Source organism: Martes martes, assembly GCF_963455335.1.
Source record: "Martes martes genome assembly, chromosome: 5".
Taxonomy (NCBI): Eukaryota; Metazoa; Chordata; class Mammalia; order Carnivora; family Mustelidae; genus Martes; species Martes martes.
The window spans coordinates 105,698,644-105,719,767 of NC_137892.1; positions in this window are offsets into that span (position 1 = coordinate 105,698,644).

Consider the following 21,124-nt stretch of genomic DNA (forward strand, 5'->3'; position numbering starts at 1 on the left):
TCAGTTCCTTGGGTGTAAAATGAGGATGATAGTACTCATCTGATCAGGCTATAGAGAGAATAAACTCTGGGTTTGGGTTTCCCCTTTCTGTGCAACAGGACAGGTTCGAGGGGTCCTAACAGTCACCTGGCCCAGGCCAGGCAATGTCTGCCACTGTGGAACTGGCATAGGCCAGGGCTGCAGGTGTCCCTGGGCTGGACGTGGTATCACACCTGGGCTCCTGCAGCCCTTGATGGACACTCTCCTGAAGCTTGTTGGCCGAGTGAACTTGCTGGTCCCTTCTGTGTCTGTTGCCCCCTTTAGAATGCACGTTTCGTGAGGCCTATGACTGTGCTTTCTTCCTCTCTGTACCCTGTGGCCTTACGTTGTATTGATAAAATCTCTGAGTGACGGAGGGTCCAAGGCTCAGGCGTTGGTCCTACTCTCCTCTGTGTACACTCACTTACTTTTTAAAAAAGATTTTATTTATTTATGTATCTAGTTATTTATTTGAAAGTGAGAGAGAGCACAAGCAAAAGGAGGGGCAGAGGGAGAACCAGACTCCCCTGCTGAGTCGAGAGCCCAGTGCGGGTGGGGCTCCATCCCAGGACCCTGGGATCATGACCTGAGCCGAAGACACACGCTTAACCGATTGAGCCACCCAGGCACCACGACACTCACTCACTTTGTGATTCTTCCAGTCTCGAGGCTTTAAACACCATTCATACACCAGTGACTGCCAGATTGACCTCCAGCCCTGACCTGTTCCTGACCCCAGACTGCATGTCTAACTTCCTACCCAACATCACCACTTGAATAGTTCATGGGTGCCTGAGAGTCAACGCATCCCTATAGGAACCTCTGATCTTCTCTCCGGAACCTGCTCCAACCACGGCCTTCGCCTTCTCGGGTGATGGCCACTCTATCCTTCCAGTCATTCCGGCATCAGGTCACCAAGTCCTCCTTGATGTCCTCTTCCTCCCACACCTCACACTGGGCACTGAAGTTTCTCGCACTTCCACTGCTATCCTGTTCTAAACCAGTATCACCTCTTGTAATAGCTTCCTTACTGGTCAGCATCCTGCTTGTCCCCTTTGCTCCTTCCTCTCCTGACACGTGATTCTCCACCCAAGAACCAGAGTGATCCTTTTAAAATTGAAGTTGGATCTTGTCTCTCTGCTGGGCAGACCCTGCATTGGTGCGCTCTTACTCACAGTAGATGCCAGAGTTCTTAACAACAGCCTGAGAAGCCCACCAGGGCCTAAACCCCTCTCTGAACTCACTTACTACTCTCCCCCACATTCAGAGTTTCCGGGACTGGCAGAAGGTCATCCAGCTAGCAAGGAAAAGAACCAGGACCAGAACTCATGTCTGCTTTGACATGAAGGCCCTTTCTACTCCAAAGCATAGCATGCCAGCAAGTCTCATTGGTTTTCCTGCACTATAGTTTCCTCATCTGTAAAATGAAAATACTCCCTCCCACCTGGATTACATAAGAAGGGGGATTGGATTAGATTATTTTTAAGACTACATTTTACTTTTAATATTTGATGAATCTGAATGGGACTTGAGCAGAAGCTGTGTTCTAGTCATTTCTATGTCTCTGGCACTTAGCAAACGTGAGATGAATGGGTGGATGAATGTATGGGGAAAAAGATGGGTGGATGGATGGGTGGATGGAAGGGTGGATGGAAGGGTGGGTGGAAGGGTGGGTGGAAGGGTGGATGGAAGGGTGGGTGGAAGGGTGGATGGAAGGGTGGGTGGAAGGGTGGATGGAAGGGTGGGTGGAAGGGTGGGTGGAAGGGTGGATGGAAGGGTGGGTGGAAGGGTGGATGGATGGGTGGTTGGAAGGGTGGGTGGAAGGGTGGGTGGTTGGATGAATGGATGGGTAGATAGTGGGTGGGTGGAAGATGGTTGGATGGATAGATGGATGGAAGGTAGGTGAGTGGATGGATGGATAGATAAATGGATGTATGGATAGATAGATGAATGGTTGGTTGAATGAAATAAATTAATGAATGAATTGATGCATTAATAAGGGAAACTCAGAAATCTAAGCAGAACCTGGGGTCTCGTTTGGAGTCAGAGGACTGAAATAATACCAAAGACAAGAGAGCCTCACTTACTTACCAGATGCTTGATGGCAGACCAGATGGGTCTTTGAGCCAATGGGTCATCAAGTGGTAGGCTGTGACAGAGGACAGCACCCAGACTTTAGGGTTAGAAGGACTTGGGTTCAAATCTTGTCACATCAGCTTACTGGGGATAATATAATTCACCTCTTCTATGGTCTTTGTGAGGACTAAATGAGGTATTATATCAGTATACATTTTAAAGTGGCTGGCACAGAATAGGTGTGCAGAAATGGAGCTGCTGTCATGGTTATGAAAGGCTTAAACCAGGAAGAGGGGAGTTGGCCAGGTCTGGCACCTCAGAGTGACTCCCTGTCTTGAGGCTGCCTGAGGAGCTTTGATGAGGGGTTCCAGAAGCACAGGCCAAATGCTCTGTCTCTATCTGCCCATCTCCTGGCCCTTGACTCTGTGGTCCAACTGGCCAGGGTCCTTGTAGAGTACGCAGCTCAGGCCTCAGTACAGAGCAAACCTGACAGGTTCAGAGGGCTGTCTTAAGGGACCAGCCACCTGACTGCCCCACCCAGCTTAAGGGGAGTATTTGGCCTCAGGGTCCAGAGCCCCAACTTCTCAGGAAGTTCTCAGACATGAGGAACTTTCCATCCACATCGCAGGAATTTTTTTGCAGAAAAGGAAAAAATTAAAAACCTTCATCCTTTGGCCTCTGGGAGAATATTCCTTTTATGTGAAACTGGCAGGGAGGAAAATTCAAGATTCCTTCTCCTTCGCCTAATTGATATCAACATGAAATATTCTGGTGTTGTTTTAATAAGACTTTGGTTTTCCAGCAAGAGTAGGGGAAAAAAAGAAAAAAAAAAAAAAAGATCTTCTCCTGGACCAGAATATTTTTAGCAAAAATATTTTGCTTGCATCCTCCCTACCCCCCCCTTCCCTGTTCCTGCCCTGGCTTCAAAGGCACAGCAGTGCCGTTCTGGGGTGCTAAGCAGCAGAGGCCCACACTCGGCAGCCCCCTCCTCCCCTTGCATGGCAGGCAGGCTGGCCAGAGAGTGCCAAGCCAGGAAGATATTTTTTCCAGAAGCGGCATCTGGCTCCTTGGCAGCCACACAAGCAGTTGTGTTGGCAGCCGGGGCTGGCCGGGGTCTGCCGTGTGTTTAGGCTGCTGCCTCTTCTGACTCTCCCACAGACACGATGTTCTCTCTCCTAGGCTGGGCCCCTCCTGCTTTCACCCCTCAAGAGGGTGAGGGGGAGCCTCAGAGCACCTAAAAGTTTTACCCCTTTCCTCCCAACAAGGTTTGACACTGAGATCCACCTGGGCTCCATCTCTTGCCAACTTGATGTTGGGCAGGTGGCTTAACCACTCTGAGTCCTCAGTTTCCTCAATTGGGAAATATGAGTCATCACCATCTACATAAACTAATCGGCCTGTCCGATCTAGCCTGTCTCTAACTTTCCAATTGAATGGCTTACACTCTTCCCATTGTACATGAAAATCCCTACTAACATGGCCTCCTTTGTTTTCTCTAGCTTCCAAAGTCTTTGCAACCCCAGGGCCTTTGCACGTGCTGTGTCCTCTTTGTCCAGCTTTTGAACAGCTGGTTCTTTCTTGCCTTTCAGGTCATCACTCAAAGGCCACCTCTTTCAAGAGACTTTCCTGGACTTCTCTGTCTCAAATAACCCTTTGAGCTGTTATCACAGCTCCCTGGAGCCTTCCTTCAGGGCACTTATCACAGACTGTTCTGTATATTTGGTATTCTTTGCCCCTCCCCCACCCCCAATTTAGGGGCCCCATGAGAGCAGGGATCACATCTGTCTTGTCCATCACTGTGCCCCAAACACCCTCACACAAGGCCTTCCCAACAGCCTGCGGATGAATGCAGGGACTCCCAAGCCAACTGGAGATGCCTCCTGATTTTCCCCCAAAGCCCTCTGGAGTCATGATGCCCCTAGTTCATTCCCTCAGAGAAAGGAAATGGAAGCATGTGCTTTCAACATAACATATCAAGACTGCCTCTTACACCTTTCACCTCACCTCCACCCTGCAGATAGGAATTATCATTGCTGATTTAGAAATGGGAGATCCTGAGAAGCTGAGAGACTGGCCAACTGTGCTAGAACCCATGGCTGGTTCTGCCAACACCCCACATCAGGTGGAGGCTCAGGCTTGATGCCACAGTAAATACCGATGACAGCTCTCACACGGTCTCCTGGGTCGTACGGGATGTTTCCCAACCCCTGCCTCGTGAAACTCACAATAGTGCTGCAGGTGACCATGAAAACCCACTGTCTGGTGGGGGAACCTGAGACTCATGGGGGAGAAGTGCTTTCCCTGGGCACACACAGGAAGTAGGGATTTCCTATGTATTCAGTGGGATGGCTCCACTGCCAGAGTGAGAGCCTTCTAGCATTGACGCCATGCTTTCGAATTCCCTTCAGTGTCCATTATTGATCATGCAGCTAGAATGTGCTGTGCTCAGCAATCAGTCATTAAGTGGATGGATGGATGGATCCCAGAGATGGATATGAATCTTGGCCTCCCCAGACAATAAGGACCGAAGTCCTTATTCGGCCTCTACTCCCCACCCCAGGTCTAGACAAGGGTCTACACCCCATGAATCCTGAAGATGCCAGCTTCGAGCCCTGTGGCCTCCCCCAGCAACTGGACTCACAGTGACATTGCCACCACCCCATGCAGCTGTCAGTCTGCCTGCCCTTAGCAACATCCAGAGGGGCCAGGGGCGCCAGAAATGACAGCCATGGCTAATAATTAAATCTAATTCTCCAACCACTTTATATGTGGGCACCCACTGAGACATCAGATTGAGAATGTTGGAGAGAATCGCTGAGCCCACAGGGAAACTGAGGCACAGACTAGGGATGGGATCTTCATGATTAGTCAGGCTTAGGTCCTGGGGTTGAGCTTGGTCTGGGTGGGAAGGGCTTCAAATGCTGTTTTGTGCCTAGGTAGGCGGTGCCCAACAGCTACTTGGACCATCTGCCCTGGAAACATTATTACAGTTCTATCTTTGCGGATGACAGATTTGCGCCCCAAACACAGACCTAGTCATCCTTGAGACACCATCTTGCACTATGGGCAGCCCCAACTGGCTTCCCAGAGGAGATTAGACACCTATGGAAGAGTTTTCTAGACCAGGAACCAAGCCTGGAATGGCCCTCAGGTCGAGCAAAGGGTGCCCTTGGCTGCCCACCCCTGGGCCCCTCTCCGGATTTCAACCCACATCCCAGCCTTATGAACCCTGCAGACACCCCAAAAGTGCTACAGACATGGCAAGGCCATGACAAATACTGTCTTTTCTGACCCGAATGCCCTTCTCTACTCCAGCCCTTGAGGGATTCTCACTCCTTCCACAATGCCGGGTTCCAAAGTCCCTGCCTGTGAGCCTTTCTTCCCACCTGGCCCTTCCACGGCTCAAGCCCAGTTCTCCGCTCCCGGATGGCTGTGGGATTGTCTGTCGGTGGGTCTGTGAGCTTCGTGCAGCAGGAACCTGGTCGAATCATCTTGTCACCCACCCTGTGCCTGCGGTGGTCCCAGGACCTGTCGCATTCAGGAGCTGGTCGCTGAGCCTGATTATCAGAAGGCTTTCTGTCTCCTACAGTTGCAGAAGTCAGTCTTGAGATGTGACTCGTTTATAAATGCTTGCTAGCTTAGAGGAGTGCAGCCTTCCCTGCTTGTTCAGATAATGCTCACGGGACCGGAGATGACCAAAGGGCATTTTTGGCCCCTCGGGTCTCCTCTTCTCCCTAACAGCCCCCTGGCCTGCTCGCAGCTGTCTCCCCAGCACCCAACGCCAGCCTGGCACATAAATCTTCACAGAACCAAGCCTCTGAGCATCCAGATTTGCAGCCTCCCCCACCCCCTAGGCAGCAGAGCGCAAATATCATGGGTCTGGGGCTGAGGAGGCAGCCTTGAATCTTATTTCCGCCTGTTCCCAGAGTGTGAAACAGGCAAGTTGTCGGAGTGACAATGCATGAGTCTGGAGTTCGTCTGAGACTCGAAGGTGTGAGGGCACAGAGCACACACATGACTGCGGCTTCAGAAGGCTCTGTCCTGCCGTGGGCTGCCCTGCCTGCTGTCACCGCCGACGGGCAGGTGGGTCTGGGAGGGCCTGCAGGCCATTTCCTCCCTCCCCGGCCCGCCCGCCGCCCGCCCTCCTGCCTGCCTGCGGCCAGCTGTGTGGCAGACATTCCTGGGCCTGCTCATTGATATTCAGGAATGGAACTCGAGCCTGCTCAGCTCTGGGTGCCCAGAGCGGGCGTGCACTCAGGCCCTCTGCCTGGGCTCTTCCGCCCCTATTGGGAGGGCCTAAACGCTCTCACCCGCCAGAGAGAGCATCCCAGGCCACGGACACCCCCGGCTGGATGGCCAGGGAAACTGAGGCCTGAAGCGAGGACCTCATGACCTCCCCAGGGTGCTCAGAAGCCAGGGGGACGTGAGCAGTGGGGGGTCTCCTGACTCCCTGCACAGTGCTCACCGTCAGCCAGCCCTCTGAGCTGCAGTATCCTCGAAGCTTCCTGCTCCTCCAGGTGCTTCCCGCCCCGCACTGCTCTCCCGAGGCCCTGCCCGAGGCCCCACAGAAGGAGGGGGGGCTAGAGCAGGCCCAGGGCTGGCCGGCCTTCCCACACAGTCTCAGCGGGAGGACTGACCGACAGGGAGGCTCCTCTCTCACAGCCTCCGTTTGCCAAGCCCCCACCTCACACCTCCGAGGTTTTGCAGATGGGCTTGTTTTTCCTTGGGGTGTGAAAGAGCGGGTCATTGCAGGGGCCTCCTCCCCTCTAAGCAGCTGGCTCTGGCTGCCACGCACTCCCAGCTCCTGAAGAGACAGGCCCCTGACCCAGGGGTCATAGGCTGGGGCGGGGTGGTGCCCTCCCAGAGCCAGCTGGGACGGGCCCTAGGGAGGCAGCATAAAGGCCCTTCACCCCTTCCCTAGCGCACCATTTAACCCACCCCCACCACTGCCTTGTAGCTTTTGGTCACACTTCCGGGCCTCGGCTGAGTCCCACTGGGCCCAGGTACCCACTCTTTCCCACATCACCAGAAGGAGCCAACACAAGGCCTCACATCTCTGAAGGGCAGCCCCTTCCCCTGGAGTCTCATCCCCAGGCTCTCTGCAAGATCTCTCCCGGCCCAGCTTCCCACTTCCCCTCCTTCCAGAATCTTCTCATGGTACCCCCGAATTCCATCCCCACACACAGCACACTCTTTCACACACATCCAGCTCCAGCAGAGCTGCCCCTCCTGGAGGGCGTGCTCCCCTCTTGCCCTCCCAAGGGGAGGCCAGGTTTCCTCAGAGAAGGAAGGTAGAGGAGGTACCTCCTTGCTCTCCTTGAACACTTTCTGACCTTCACTGCTCCACCCCCTTCCCAAAACACCCAACTGCTTTGAGGTTCAGGCTGACTGGCTGCACTTCACCCCCATTACTGTTGTCCACCAGCCTCTCAGTTACTCCTCACTAACCGAGGACTTCCTCCCTCTAATTCTTGCCATTGCTCTGGGTCCCCCTGGACACCCCCACGGACACCCCAAACAGTGCCCTGGCCTCTTGGACTTCCCTGTCACCAGTGGTGCCTCCTCTGTTCCAAATCAGCTGTCATAAGTAGTCCTCACCAGAGGCTGCACTGCTCCGACGTCAAGAAGCTGGGCGCTGCATTCTTCAGCTACAACCCTCAGTCTTCTGGCTCCCTTGCTCCCCACCCCCAACGCTGCAACTGTTTTCACACATACCCATGTCACTGGCTCTAGGTTCCCCTCCCCTGCTCAGCTACCTGAGGCACTGGGCCTCTTCTCCAAACCCCCACCCCATGGCCAGTCACGGCCATGTCGACACACACTCCCTTACACACTCTGCCCGTCACCCCCACCCAGCTGAACCAGGCCTGGACAAGCCCACCCCCACGTCCTCTGCTCTGGGTCCAAACAGCTGGTTCAGCTGAGGAAGCTCCCCCAGGTGGGCAGATGGCCTCCAGAGTCCCCTCCTCTGCCTGCTCCAGGTGACCCCAGAGGAAGAGCCTGCTTCAGCCAGCTTGCTAACCCTCTCCCCTCAGTGGCTCCTTGCCCCACCCTCTGTTCTCTGACGGCCCTTCTCCCTTCATCCTCACCCTCACCAGGGCCCCTGCCCCTTCCCCTCTAGAGGTGAGCTGTCTCATCTTCAGAAAGACAACAGAGGCCTTCAGATGGGAATCCCTGTGTCTCTTCCCAGCCTCTGGCCACCCCCTCTCCTTCTTCTCTCCCCTCACCATGGACATGGTGGTCCAACTGCCACCCAAGGCCAGCCTCTGACATGGGCTCTTTTGTCTCATCTCTTCTGTCCATTTGCAGGCCATCAGCGCCTTCTCTCCATTGTGTCTCCTCTCTGCTGGATCCCTCCCATCAGTGTGTTAGCTGTTCTAGTCTCTCCCGCCTTCAAGTCAGACACAGCAATCAGACATTCAGCCCCATTCCCAGAGGCTGCTGTCATCCAGGCCATGGTGACGGCCGCAGCACCAAACCCGGGGACTGTGCGTCTTGTCCTCCCAGGGGCAATGGTGCCTACCCTACCCTTCTTCACACCCCCTACTTGTTCTCCTGGTTTTCTCCCACCTCTGGCAGCTCCTTCAGTCTCCTTTGGGGCCAAGATAATCACATGCCCCCGTTTTCCCGGGACTGAAGTTGGCCATCGCATTTGGGTTGCTCTTTTCTGCCCAGACTAAGGTCCCTGAGCTTGGTCTCCAGCCCCTTTTATCCACGCTCTGCCCTGCTGCTCCAAGGGCTCTTCCCAACCCCTATAGAATTAAATCATTTAAATCGCCTCCCAAAAACTCCCAGGGCTAGGTCTGCCACCCAGCCCACGACCCGGTCACCCCGGTGTTTATGTTGCCCATGTCACTCTATCTGCTGTCTGGTGGCCACACAGGGCCTGGGACTCTGACGATAAAGTTAGTTATGACAGAGGCCAACATGTGCTGAATGCTCGCCACGTGCCAGGCACCGCTCAGTGTGTCTTAGACGAGATAACGAATTTAATTCCCCATTTAAGAGGAGGGGGAAGGGACTCCCATAACGGAGCAGAGACTGGCCCGGGAGCCCAGTGCTAGAAAGCATGGAGCCAGGACGTGAACCCGGGCAGCCTGGGTCTACAGGTCCCGGGCCTCTTGTCCGTGGTACAAGGCCTCACCTTGCCTAGCACGGAACCACGATTTATTTATTGTTTATTGAGTTTAAGTGAGTTACCTCCCCACCAGCGTAGAAGCAGAGATCCTACAGTTCGAGCAACCTCCTCTTATTCTTAGAACTGCAGCCAGAGGTCCCAGGTGCCAAGAAATAAAGAAATATGCAAGGGAGTGGTTAAAAGCTTAATCTGGAGGCAGACATGACTGGGTTTGAATGCCAGAGCCTCACTTACCAGCTCTTGGATCTTGTTCAAGCAAGTAATTTATTTCCCATCTCAATTTTCTCATCTTTGAGATGGGAGATAGTAATAGTAAAGATTAAGTGAGCTAACACACGTAAGGCCCTTAACACAGCAGCAGGTACCGAGCTGAGGAGCAGTAAATGTTTCCTGAGCACCCACTACATAGTCGGCCCTGAGCTGGGCGCTGGAGTACAGATTGAGAAACATAGACGGGGGTGGGAGTGGGGAAGAGCATTTACAATCACGGGCATAGGAAAACCAACCCCCTGAGATTTGGTTGGATAATGGAGTTTCTGAGCTGTATCTAAAACCAGCCCCTGCCTGGGGTGAAAGGGAAGCAACTTGCTCTTCGTCTTCACACCTTTACGCCTTTGTACAGGCTATCTTTCCCTCGCTCTCGTCTAACTGGAAAACTCCTACTCAACCTATAATACCCAACCCAAGTATTACCCTCTGTGAAGCTGCCTCTGATTTCCACTGAATAGAATCAGTCTCCTTTTCCTCTGGCTACCCCAGCACCTTGTATATACTCTTACCAAACTAACTCCTTTCGTTCACAGACTCAGTAGATAGATAGATGATAGATAAAGATAGATAATTATAAATAACTGCTAACTGCTAACACTGAGTACTTACCATGAGGCAGGCAGTTTTAAAAGCTTTATGTATCATCTTCAACAATCCTGTGAGATAAGAGTTACGGTCATCCCTATTTTACAGATGGACTCACTGAGGTCCAGAGAAGTCAAAGTACTAAACCAAGTCCCACATCTAGTAAGTGGCAAAGCAGGGATTGCCGCCAGGCTCTTACTCACTCTACCAGACTGCTTCTTGCAGGCTGGATGAGTCAGTCCTGGGCCTGGAGTTCCAGGCACATCCATCCACCGCTTATTTCTACAGTGACCCACCCGCCTGGTTTGCCTGGGACTGCAGGCCTGGCGGGGGGGGGGGGTGCGGGGGGGGCGCGGGGAGTGTTACAGGATGTGAGATTTTCAGTGCTAAACGTGGGAACGTCCCAGGCAAGTCAGGACAAGTTGGTTCACCCTAGTCTTCCCTCGAAAATGTTCTGGAACCAGACTCACACCCACGTCTGCCCGACTACACACCCACCCTCCCGAGCAGCCTCCAAAGGAAGAAAGAACCCAGGTCCAAGCAGGATCTCATCCAAAGGCAGGGAAGCCCCTCCTGGATGTTTGTCCTGGTCCTCCCAGTCCCCAGGGCCTGAGAGCTGGCGGAAATGGACACGAGGAGGGGCTGACCCGAGACCCGCAGGCCAGGGAAGTGACCTCAGAGCACGTGCCGGGCTCATCTCATCCCCAGAGCCATCCGGAGTCACCGCCGAGGGGCACGGTTCCTGCCTCAGCCCACTCCCCTTCCTGAGGCCTCTTCTTCCCTCTCAGCCAAGCTGAGGTGATGCTTTTCCCAATTCATCCAGGAACTGGGGAGGACTTAGCTCTGCTTTGTCCCCGGGGCGGGCTGGCCCTTCCGGGTTGAAGGAAGGGAAAGCCGTCCAGGTGGTGAAGATCTCTCCCCTTGTGGCCCAACTCCTCCTCCACCTCCTCCTCGAGGTCCACTCTCTGGCCCTCGGGATCCACTAAGACACCCTCTCCCTCCTAGGAAGTAGCTACTCAAAAGTGAAAGGAGGGACAAAGTTCTTGTAATCAATGAAAAACAAGAAGGGATCAATAGCACCGTGCCTGGAAAGAGAAAGCCTTCAGTAAATGCCGACTCAACGCCATTGGCATACAAACATACCAAATCATCCCAAGCTTAAAATTAATAAAATCCTTGACTCCCACCCCTCCCTGGGGATCACCCTGCTTTTCTTCTCCCCTTATGGTAGAGTGCCTCAGAGGAGTCTGTACTCCCTGTCTCTCCCTCCTCTCCCCACCCATTCTCCTGACCTTGCTTCTCTCATGCCTGCCTCCCCGGACTGCTGCTTTCTGGGCCTGCCAAAGACCTCTGGGGGCCACAGCCAGGGGCTAGTTTGCAGTCCTCCTCTCCCTCCTCCTCAACCCCCCAGCAGCGTTTGGCACAGGGGATCCCTCCCTCCCCCTCAAAGCCTGTTTTGTGCTTAGCTTCCGGGCCCACTCTCTCCTGGTTCCCCTCTTGTCTTCTGAGAGCTCACTCTCCACTGCCTCCATCATCCTTCACCACCCTCAGGGCTCAACCCTACAGCTACACAGCACCCTTGGGGTTGGACCTCATCTGTCTTCCTCCTTCACACGTGCTCTCTGAACATCAGCGACTTGCAGTGTGTCTTCAGTCCAGATCTCTTCCAGACTTGCTGCCCTTTGAGTATCCCAGCCATGTACCTTACACCAACATCTCTGCACTTTCTGACTCTCTGTCTACTTAATTCCCTGAAGAGCCACAGAGCTGGCTCCAACCTCCTCCATAAAGAAGCACACATCTTCATAAACAGCTACTCCCCAAACCTGCTTTATTTCTCTTCATATCATTTATCACAGCTTATCATATTATGTGGTTATCTGCTTATAGCTCGTAGAATATAATCTCCTTTCTTCGGTACAGTCACTTCCCTACTTTGTTTCCTGCTTTAGCCCCAGCACTTTAATGAAGATATATATATATATATATATATATATATATATATACACACACACACACCTTTAATATATACAGAGGACACACACTCTGATGCTGTAACTGAGCAGTTCCTGGCCCAGGGTAGGCACGCAAATATTTGCGGAGTGGATGAACGAATGAATGAATGAATGGACAAAACCACAACTAATAAAGGATGGATAACGGTTACACTGGGCAATAGGAATGAATCCCCAAATCACTAATCAGAGTGATGGAGTCAGACATAGAAGAGTGCTCTCTGCATGCTTCCATTTATGTAAAATTCTAGAAAATACAAATGAATCCATGGTGACAGAAAGCAGATCGGCGGTCACCTGGGGATGGGGCAGGAGGGAGGAATGGCTGCAAAAGGACACAAAAACCTCTTGGGGGTGATGGAAATGATCTGTATCTTCATTGTAGTGGTGATTTCTGTGGTGCATGTGTTTATAGAAACTCATGAAATTATTCACTTAGAGTGGATGCAGTTTGTGGCACATAAATCACACATCAGTTAGTTGATTTGAAATGAAAGAAATGAGTTCGTGAATGAATGGATCAATCCATGCACTCGTGAGCCTTCCTTTATCAACGGCTCCCCCGGGGCTCAAAACACATCAGTGTAACCTAGATTGGCACACCTTAGATCAGTTGCCCAGCCAGACTTCCCAATGAGGATGGGAATTGGTATTTATTTAGTGCCTATTATGCACCAGACTCTGTTCATAAACATTTCAGTTCTTCCTCACAAAGGTCTTGTGAGGCAGGTGATATTATTTTCATTTTAAAGATAAGGGTCACTAAGTCTCAGGAAAGGAAAGTGACATCTCCAAAACCCTACAGCCCCAAAATGGCAGGGTCAGGATTCGAACCCCCATTTCTCAAACTCTTAGGCTTCATCACAAACTTCTCCCCACTGAGGGCCCAAAGAGAAACTTCACGCGTGCCCACACACATGGCCTTGTCCTCGTCTCTCATCTCTCCAGGAGAAAGTGTTGCCACTGCCAAAGGGACACAATGTGTTTCTCATCATTTTTGAGTGTCATGAGAAGACTCAAGAAGAAGCAGTAGCCAGGCCCAGATGTTGTCTCTGGCCCACTGAAGACGGAGAAATCATCCCAGCTGGAGCAAGAGGCTCAGCCAGTAGTGTCCTTCTGGGGTGAGGTTGAAGGGGGGGCTATTCTGTCCCCAAGTGTGGGGCACAAGGGGTCACGTCAGCAACGTTGGGGATATGTTTATGTTGCCGCTGGGGTTGGGGGGAATCCAAAGGAGACCTCAGTATGACTCTGCCCTGTAAATCAGAACCTACCACCCAAGTGTAAGGAGGAATGAGCAGGGAGAGCCAGAGGAATGCAGAGAACTGACATTTTTGAGAACTTAACCGTATTCAGGGCGCTGTGCCAGACACTTGTACACATATCTCACTTGAGCTTCATAGGACCCTGCCAGGTAAGACTATTTTTTCCCTTTTTTAGATGAAAAAATGAAGGCTCAGAAAAGTGATGGAACTTATATAAATCACACGAATGGGACATGACATGTTGCTTTCCTTCTACCAGCACTTTCTTCCACAGTAAAGACCTTGCTATCTTCAGGCTTTTCTCAATTTATCATTTCCCCAAAGGAATTCACTGCTGAATACATTTACCCATACCCCCATCCACTCAGCCATATCCCAAAGACAAATTCTGGGCCTGAGGTACCCACCCTTTCATAGCTACATCTAATGTATGCACTTAACCATTCAATCGTCCATCGATCCACTTATCCACTCATCCAAGCAGTCACATGGCTGTCCATCAGTGTGGACGTATATGCCGCCACCAGCACCTCATCCAACCATGGGTTCCACTGGACACCATGCAACTACCAACCAACCATGCAACCACCTATCAATCCACCCACCCACATATGTACTACCCAACCAATCACCCATTTATATATCTATCCACCTATGTATTTATGTATCCCCACATCTACTGTCTCGACCAACCATTCCACCATTCATCCACCCCAACACATAACCAACCAGATGCTACCCATCATTCCAAGCACATGTCCAATCATCTACTCATCACTCATGGATCCATTTGACCAACCAGCCATATCCACATTCTGTGTAAACAAAAACACATACATGCTTTGATGGTTAATTTTATGTTTCAGGTTGGCTAGGCCGTGATACCCAGCTATTTGGTCAAACACCAGTCTCGATATCGCTCTAAAGGTGAGAGTAACATTTAGACAGTGGAGTCGGAGTAAAGCAGATTACCCTCATAATGTGGGTGGGCCTCATCCAATCAGTTGAGGCCTTAAAACCAAAAATACTGCCATCCCTCAACGAAGAGGGAATTCTGAGGTCTATAGACTTGGGAGATATTTTTAAAGCAGCATGGACAGGCCTTGGTGACTGAAAGGAGATGATGCCATCAAGGAGGAGCCCATGTTTCTGGCTTGACAGCCAAGATAAGTGGAGGTGCCACTGCCCAAGAACAAGGTGATAGGACAGGAAGGGGAGGCAGTGGGTGGTTCAAGTTTGGCCAAGTTGAGTTGGCAGTTCCTAGAGAACCTCTGGGGGAATGTCGAGCTGCTGGGGAGACGTGAGCAGCTGGAGGTTAAGGAGCAGAGAACTGAGGGTAGAGGCTTGAGTCCCACGGAATGAGGAGGTAACAATCCTATCTGAATGGAGGGGCCTCAGGGCCATAAACAGACTGCTGTAGGGGGAGCAAAGCCGCAAGGGGATCCCAGAAGACTTGTTGCTCCCCTGGCTGGGGTCCTGACCTCCCCCTGCTCTGAGCTCCTGGGAGGAGTCTGGCCCCTACCAGGGGGCCCTCCAAGCTGCTCCCTCTTTCTCCGGGGTTCATGGAGGGTTCACAGGAGCAGACGGACCCCGTAGGGCTCCTGCACAGATGGGAAATGGGGCCATCTCAGGCTCCGGCCCAGGGGTGGGCCCCAGAGCTCCAGCTGGAAACCCCATTTGGGGGCTGCAGGGGTGTGTGTAAAACTGCTCCCTGGGTGGCTCAGGCCAGTGCAGCTCAGAGAACAAACTGTTGTCTCTGCCATAAATCCCCTCAGCCATAAAGTCCCTTCCCCCCTGACCCCTTGGTTGGTGTGAGAAACTGAGGGCAGGGCAGGGCAGGGTGATGACCTCCTGACTCCGGGGCCACTGGCCTTCCAGCCCACCATGTCGCTCCTTTCAAGGCCTCCTGCGCCTGCTCAGGGCCCCAACACAGAGAGACACAGGCCCAGCCTGGGAGTCAGAAACCCTGGTTCAAGACCCAGCAGTGCCCTGGTTTCCCCTTAGGTCACTTCCCCATCCATATCTCAGTTTCCTATTAGCAAATTGTTTCTGAGAATCCCTGTCTTGCCTCTGGATGGGGAGGATGAGAATCAAAGGAAAGGGGCAGGTCCGTATCATGGGTAAGAAGAACATCAACATGGCCCACGGTCATTGAACCGCTCTGGGCCTCAGGTCTCTTACCTGTAAAATCAGGGTCACAATAAGACCTATTTCAAGGGGTTGCATGTATAACACGAGTGTAGAATCCCATACTTCAGAACAAAGCCTTTCGAAAGAAAAGCATATGCATTTGCCTTTGTTAAACATTTAGAGGATGCTAAAATGGTCATTTAACACTTCAATGACAAGGGAACATGTGGTTGATAATGATTTTTATAAACTGCTTGAGAGATGACATGATATTTTTCAGTTGCTCCTCAATTTCCTAGGATTTTTAGTAATTTATTTTACAAATGTGCGTGTATGTATAGAAACAAATGCACAGGGTACAAAACTAAGATTGTTTAAGTGAAAAGTAAGTCATCTCCACACCCCTATTTTCCAGCTACCTAGTCCCCAATCATGATGAACAGTTTTTGTGTATTCTTCCAGAAACCTTCATAGGCACACATACGTACACAAAGGAAGGTGAGGGAAGGAGCCAGAATCGCCATAAGTGACTGACATTGCTGGTGTGAACCACAGGGACGCTGACAGGCTTGGACGGTGGGGCACGGAGAGAGAGGAAGCTGTGGTGCGCCATGGAGAATGCTCCATTCAGGAACAAGACACTCATTCCTCCGTCGCCTGCGGGGTCATCTGAGAATGGCACATCACTGAGTCCCCTCTCAGGGAATTGCCCTCAGACAAGGTGAGCCGCCTCCCCCAAGACTACACCCTTCGCAGGGTAGCCCCCATTCAAACGCCGGTGCCTGGCCTCGATTTCACCCATCTGCCAGCGCCATCCCAGCTCCAGAGGTCCCCACGGGGTTGGGAAGGCCTTTGTCTCCACTGCAGGGCAGCTCGACTTCTCCCTCTGGCCCAGCCTGATTTCCTCATCCCTTCAGAGGATCCCCCTGCCATGCTGGAGGGGCGCAGCTCTGAAAACTCTCCGTAGGGGTGAAACGCGATAGGACCCCGCGATAGGACTCTGCGGAAGGGAATGCGGCACAGGGTCAGATGTTTGAAAGGCTGGAGAACGTGGCCGTGCGCTAACAATCTTGGAGGCTGAAGACTGCTGCCAATCACCAGCAGTACATTGGAGAAAGACAGTAAGAGGTGAGGGTGATTCATTACCAATCGAAGGTGAAGTGTAAAAGCCAGAAGTTCTCCTTGGCGCCATAAGAAGGGATTCCATCTCCTGCGGGAGAGGCCAGAGGAAGCAGAGAACCAAGCCCAGAGTTCATTAAAAGTGAAGCTTCAGTGAAGGTTGGATTTTCCAGCAAGTCTGTTATGCCAGAGTCATAGTCCTGCTTGGAAGGATGGGCTCCTGAGGACTGGTATGGGGACGTGTAGATGGATGCGCTTAAAAATCTAGAATCCCAGGGTTTTTCTGAACCCTATGAGCATGCAGAACCCCTGTCTGTTAGATGCTGGCATTTGTCTCCCATTGGAAGACGATGCCGAGCCCTCTACCTTGAAAAAAAGATCCAGCTCACTCAGAATCTACCCCCGTATCCCTTCCCGGCTGCCAGACCAGTAACTAGAGTTAGTTATAACATAACTGGGCCGAGGAAGTAGCAGGCCTGCTCCAGGAGGTAACGGGGAACTACAGCTATCTCAGGCACACGGCTCCACTTGGAGCTGCCATGTTGATGTCTTTGCTAAGCAGATTAATATGGCATCAGGCGCATGATACGTGGCTGGTGATCTCGCACACGCATGCACTTCTATCCCTATTGGGGAGAAGAACCAGAAGCATTTCATACTCATTGGGAGGTGCATAATAGTCGAGAACTATGATAATTCTCCCAACCTCTGTCATAATAGGCTCCAAAGACATGTAGTAGCCAATCTGGATATTACCTAGATGATCACAGTGGACCATTAAATTGGAAAGCCTGGCATGTTCATCAGACCCCATGAACAAGTGGCAAGTGTTGTGGATACCTTGGTAAGAAACCTGTTTTACAGAGAGCAGGAGAAAAACTATGTGAAGATTCCAAAACCCACCTTATCAGTGACATTTTTAGGGGTCCAGTAGTTCTAGAACATGCTGAGTCAACTCCGTGGAATGTGAAGAACAACTTATTGCATCTCACAGCTCCCACAGCGAGGAAGGGAACACAATGCCTGGGAGGAGTCTCTGGATTCAAGGGGCAGCACATGTCCCACTTGGAAATGCTGTCCCGATCCATTGATGTGGAAGCTGAGCTGTGCCTGGGAAGGGATGGAGTGGTTACAACCCTGAACTCTAGAGCCAGGCTGACTGGGTGTGAATCCTGGTTGCATCACATATGGCTCTGCGACCTTGGGTGGCAATGGCAATGATGCCCACCTCAAGGCTAAGGGGAGTTCATACACCAAAAACATGTGGAACGGTACCTAGCACGTGGGAAATGCTAACTGAATGATTGTAAGTGGCAGAGCTCAGATTCAAACACAGGTCTGGGCCACAGGTTCTTTCTATTGTACCACCCAAGACATGGGACTGGACGGCATTAAAGTCGAGAAGCGCCCCTGAAAGGGAGAGGTGCCCTGCCAGGCCTGTGGCAGGGATCCCCCAGCCATCACAGTGCAGCTCAGAGTGCAGAAAGGGAACGAGAGGGAGTAGCTTCTACCACTCAAGTAAAAACAGCATGAGGACTGATGACAAGAATATCAAAGTCTAGGCTGAATGGGTGGGTTGCAGGGGTCAAGGTGACACTAGATTTTATACAAAGAATAGTATGAAGTAAAAAAAAAAAAAAAATCCCAAATGCTCTGTGGCTTAACCAAATATAAACTTACTTCTCACTCAGATCACATCCCCGTGATGATGCGAGGTTGACAGTTGTGCTTCATGATATCACTCAGGGACCCAAGATCTTTCCATCTTGTGGCTCCATCCAGTCTTACGGCCTCAGAATCTTCAGGTCATCTCTAGGTAGCTGAGAAATGGAAGAAGACGGGGAGCACAAAGGCTACTATAGGAGGCTATAGGGCCTCAGAGTGGTACCTCACCCCCATCTCACTTGACTGGCTGAATTGTCATGGCCTTACTTAGCCGCAAGGGAGTAGGAAAATGTAGTCTAGCTGGGAGCCCAGGGAATAAGAGAAAACAGATTTGGGGCACACCCTGTCTCTGCCACAGGTTTTAAGTGGGGAAGCTAGAATGATGCCCCCTCTGCGCCATCCTTACACTTGGCACACAGCGAAGTGCATGGAAGTCCTCACAGGTACCGGCCTCCCTGCAGAGCTGACATTCAGCGCTGGGACTCCCAACACGGAGAGTTGTTGACAGCCAAAAGCCACTCTGCTGGGTCAGATACTGTCCTGTCTTTCACTGTATCGAACACTGCCCTGCCTCCCCTAGCTTGGAATGCTCCGCATTTGGAATGGCTGTTCCCCCAGAGCTTCTCAGCATCTGGGGGTTGAAATCAGACTGCTGTGGGTGAAATCCAGGCTCTGGTCTTCACTAGCTGGGCCACCTTGCTCAAGGCTCTTGACCTTAACCTTGTCTTGCTTGTCAGGCCCTGTGACCCCACTCATCTGCTTGCAGCCCTCTGCCTCTTCCCCAACGAATGAATGGAGTGATATTATGAGACCACTCTGTATTACAATTTGAGATGCATCCACATCAACGTTAGCATCAGAATTCAGCCCAAATCTGCTCTTTGGCTTCAGCTTTGGAAAGCCAATAGTCAAATGCCAACTTCATTGTCATTTCTGGCATCTCTAAATTGTGTGGGAGAAATGGTCATGTAATCACATAGGTTTCCAATCATGTCCAATCATCACAGCAGCATCAATAATACATAGAGTGATAGTAATACATAAAAGACACACCATTCAGGCTTATTGTTAATGTCTGAGTATTTACTTTCAAATATAAATAGTGATTCAAAGTGTAACTGAGAGTGGAAATTACCTTGTGGAATTTATATCTTATCAGTCAGTGAAAGGGTAATGTATCTGCCACAGGCATAAATGCTTATAATAATCAATGACAATTGTGCACACTGTTCTTTTATGTACAAAAGCATTCATTTAAAAAGCTCAGATGGTTCATTAAGGGAAATAAATTGACAATTTGAGGCGATTCTCTCTCTTTGATCTCTCGCTTTTCCAAACATCTTGGGAGCCAAGATTCTATCTTATCAAGGGTATTTGAGTAGTGAACAACCCTGGAAGATAGAGATAGTGTTTGCCTCCAAGGCGGTGGGCAAATGTGTCTACTGTTCAGTATAACAAAGAAAATGTCTTCCACTGGGGCAAAATTCAGGCAAGTTTTCTGCCCATTTTAAGGATCCTGTTCCCTTAACTTTGGGTTCCTCAGCTATGATACAAACCCGCTGTTTGTGCAGCATCCACCTGCCCCCTCTCAAATTCCCCTACCCATTGGTGAAATCATGCTGTCTGCTGTGCTGTAGGTAATAATGTCTTTTGTCTCTGATCCAAGAGTCTTGTGTCTTCTGTTAGCATTCATGAAATAGTGCAAGCAAACTTGTGAACTTACAAATAGGTAACATCTCAGACCCTTCACAGTTCTTGACAACAGTTTATTTGAATATTAAGAGAGAGTTTGTCTTCGATCAGTTTCCCTGGGAAACTGGCTCTGTGATTGGAGATTTGGGTGGATGGACAGATGGATGAATGAATGGATGGATGGTTGGAAGGGTGGATGGACAAATGGGGGGGGCGGAGTAAGGACTCCTGGGCATTTGGGCAAGAGAGGTGACTCATTTTCTCTCCAGGTCTGGAGAAGGGAGGTTGGTATGAAGCAGAGGCAATGCGTGAATTCCCAGATGCTGCTGCCTGACCCAACACTCCTCCTGTTTCTAATCTGCATACTCACCCTTTCCAAGGAGGCTTGCAATTAAACCCAGCTGAATACCAAGCCCCAGGAATGGAAATGCAACAAATTCTGCACCCCAATTGACAGGCAGATGGGACTGTCAAGCAGAAAGAGGGAGGACTGCCCAGGACTAGGGCACAGACCTTTCCCCCTCGGCTAAAGACTTTAATCAAGGAATTATTCACATGACTACTTTCAGCCAGGTGAAATTTGTGGATTGCAGACAGAGCTCAAAATGCTGCAGAAACCTGCTTTGAATTTACAGAGCAGACCTCCATGGGAGAAGAGAGCAGTTGACTGGGGGCCTCCCTTTCCAAGAGGAGATGATGGAAGAAATTTGAGAAAAAAGATTGGGGAGGGCTTACCCCCACTGGACACCCACTGCATGCCAGGTAGGACACTCAAAGGCTTAGAAACGACATCTCAGTATGGTCCAAATTCCAGTGACTCCTCCACCATGTCCACATGCAAGGACCACCTGTATGTTGCTGCTGCTGGAAATGCAAGTTCTGATCAACAGAAATAATACCAGCAACGGGATGGGCAGACTTTCTGTAAAGGGCCAGATAGCAAACACTTTGGGTTTTGCAGACCATATGGTCTCTGTTGCAACAATTTCACTATGCCATCGTAGTGTGAAAATAGGCGTAGATGATACGTAAATGAATGGGTGCAGCTGTGTTCCAATAAAACTTTATTTGTATTAATAAGAGATATTTTATCTTGAGCTCAGTTTGGTCCACGTCCCATAGTTTGCTCACCCAAATGTCAACTTAGGGTTAAA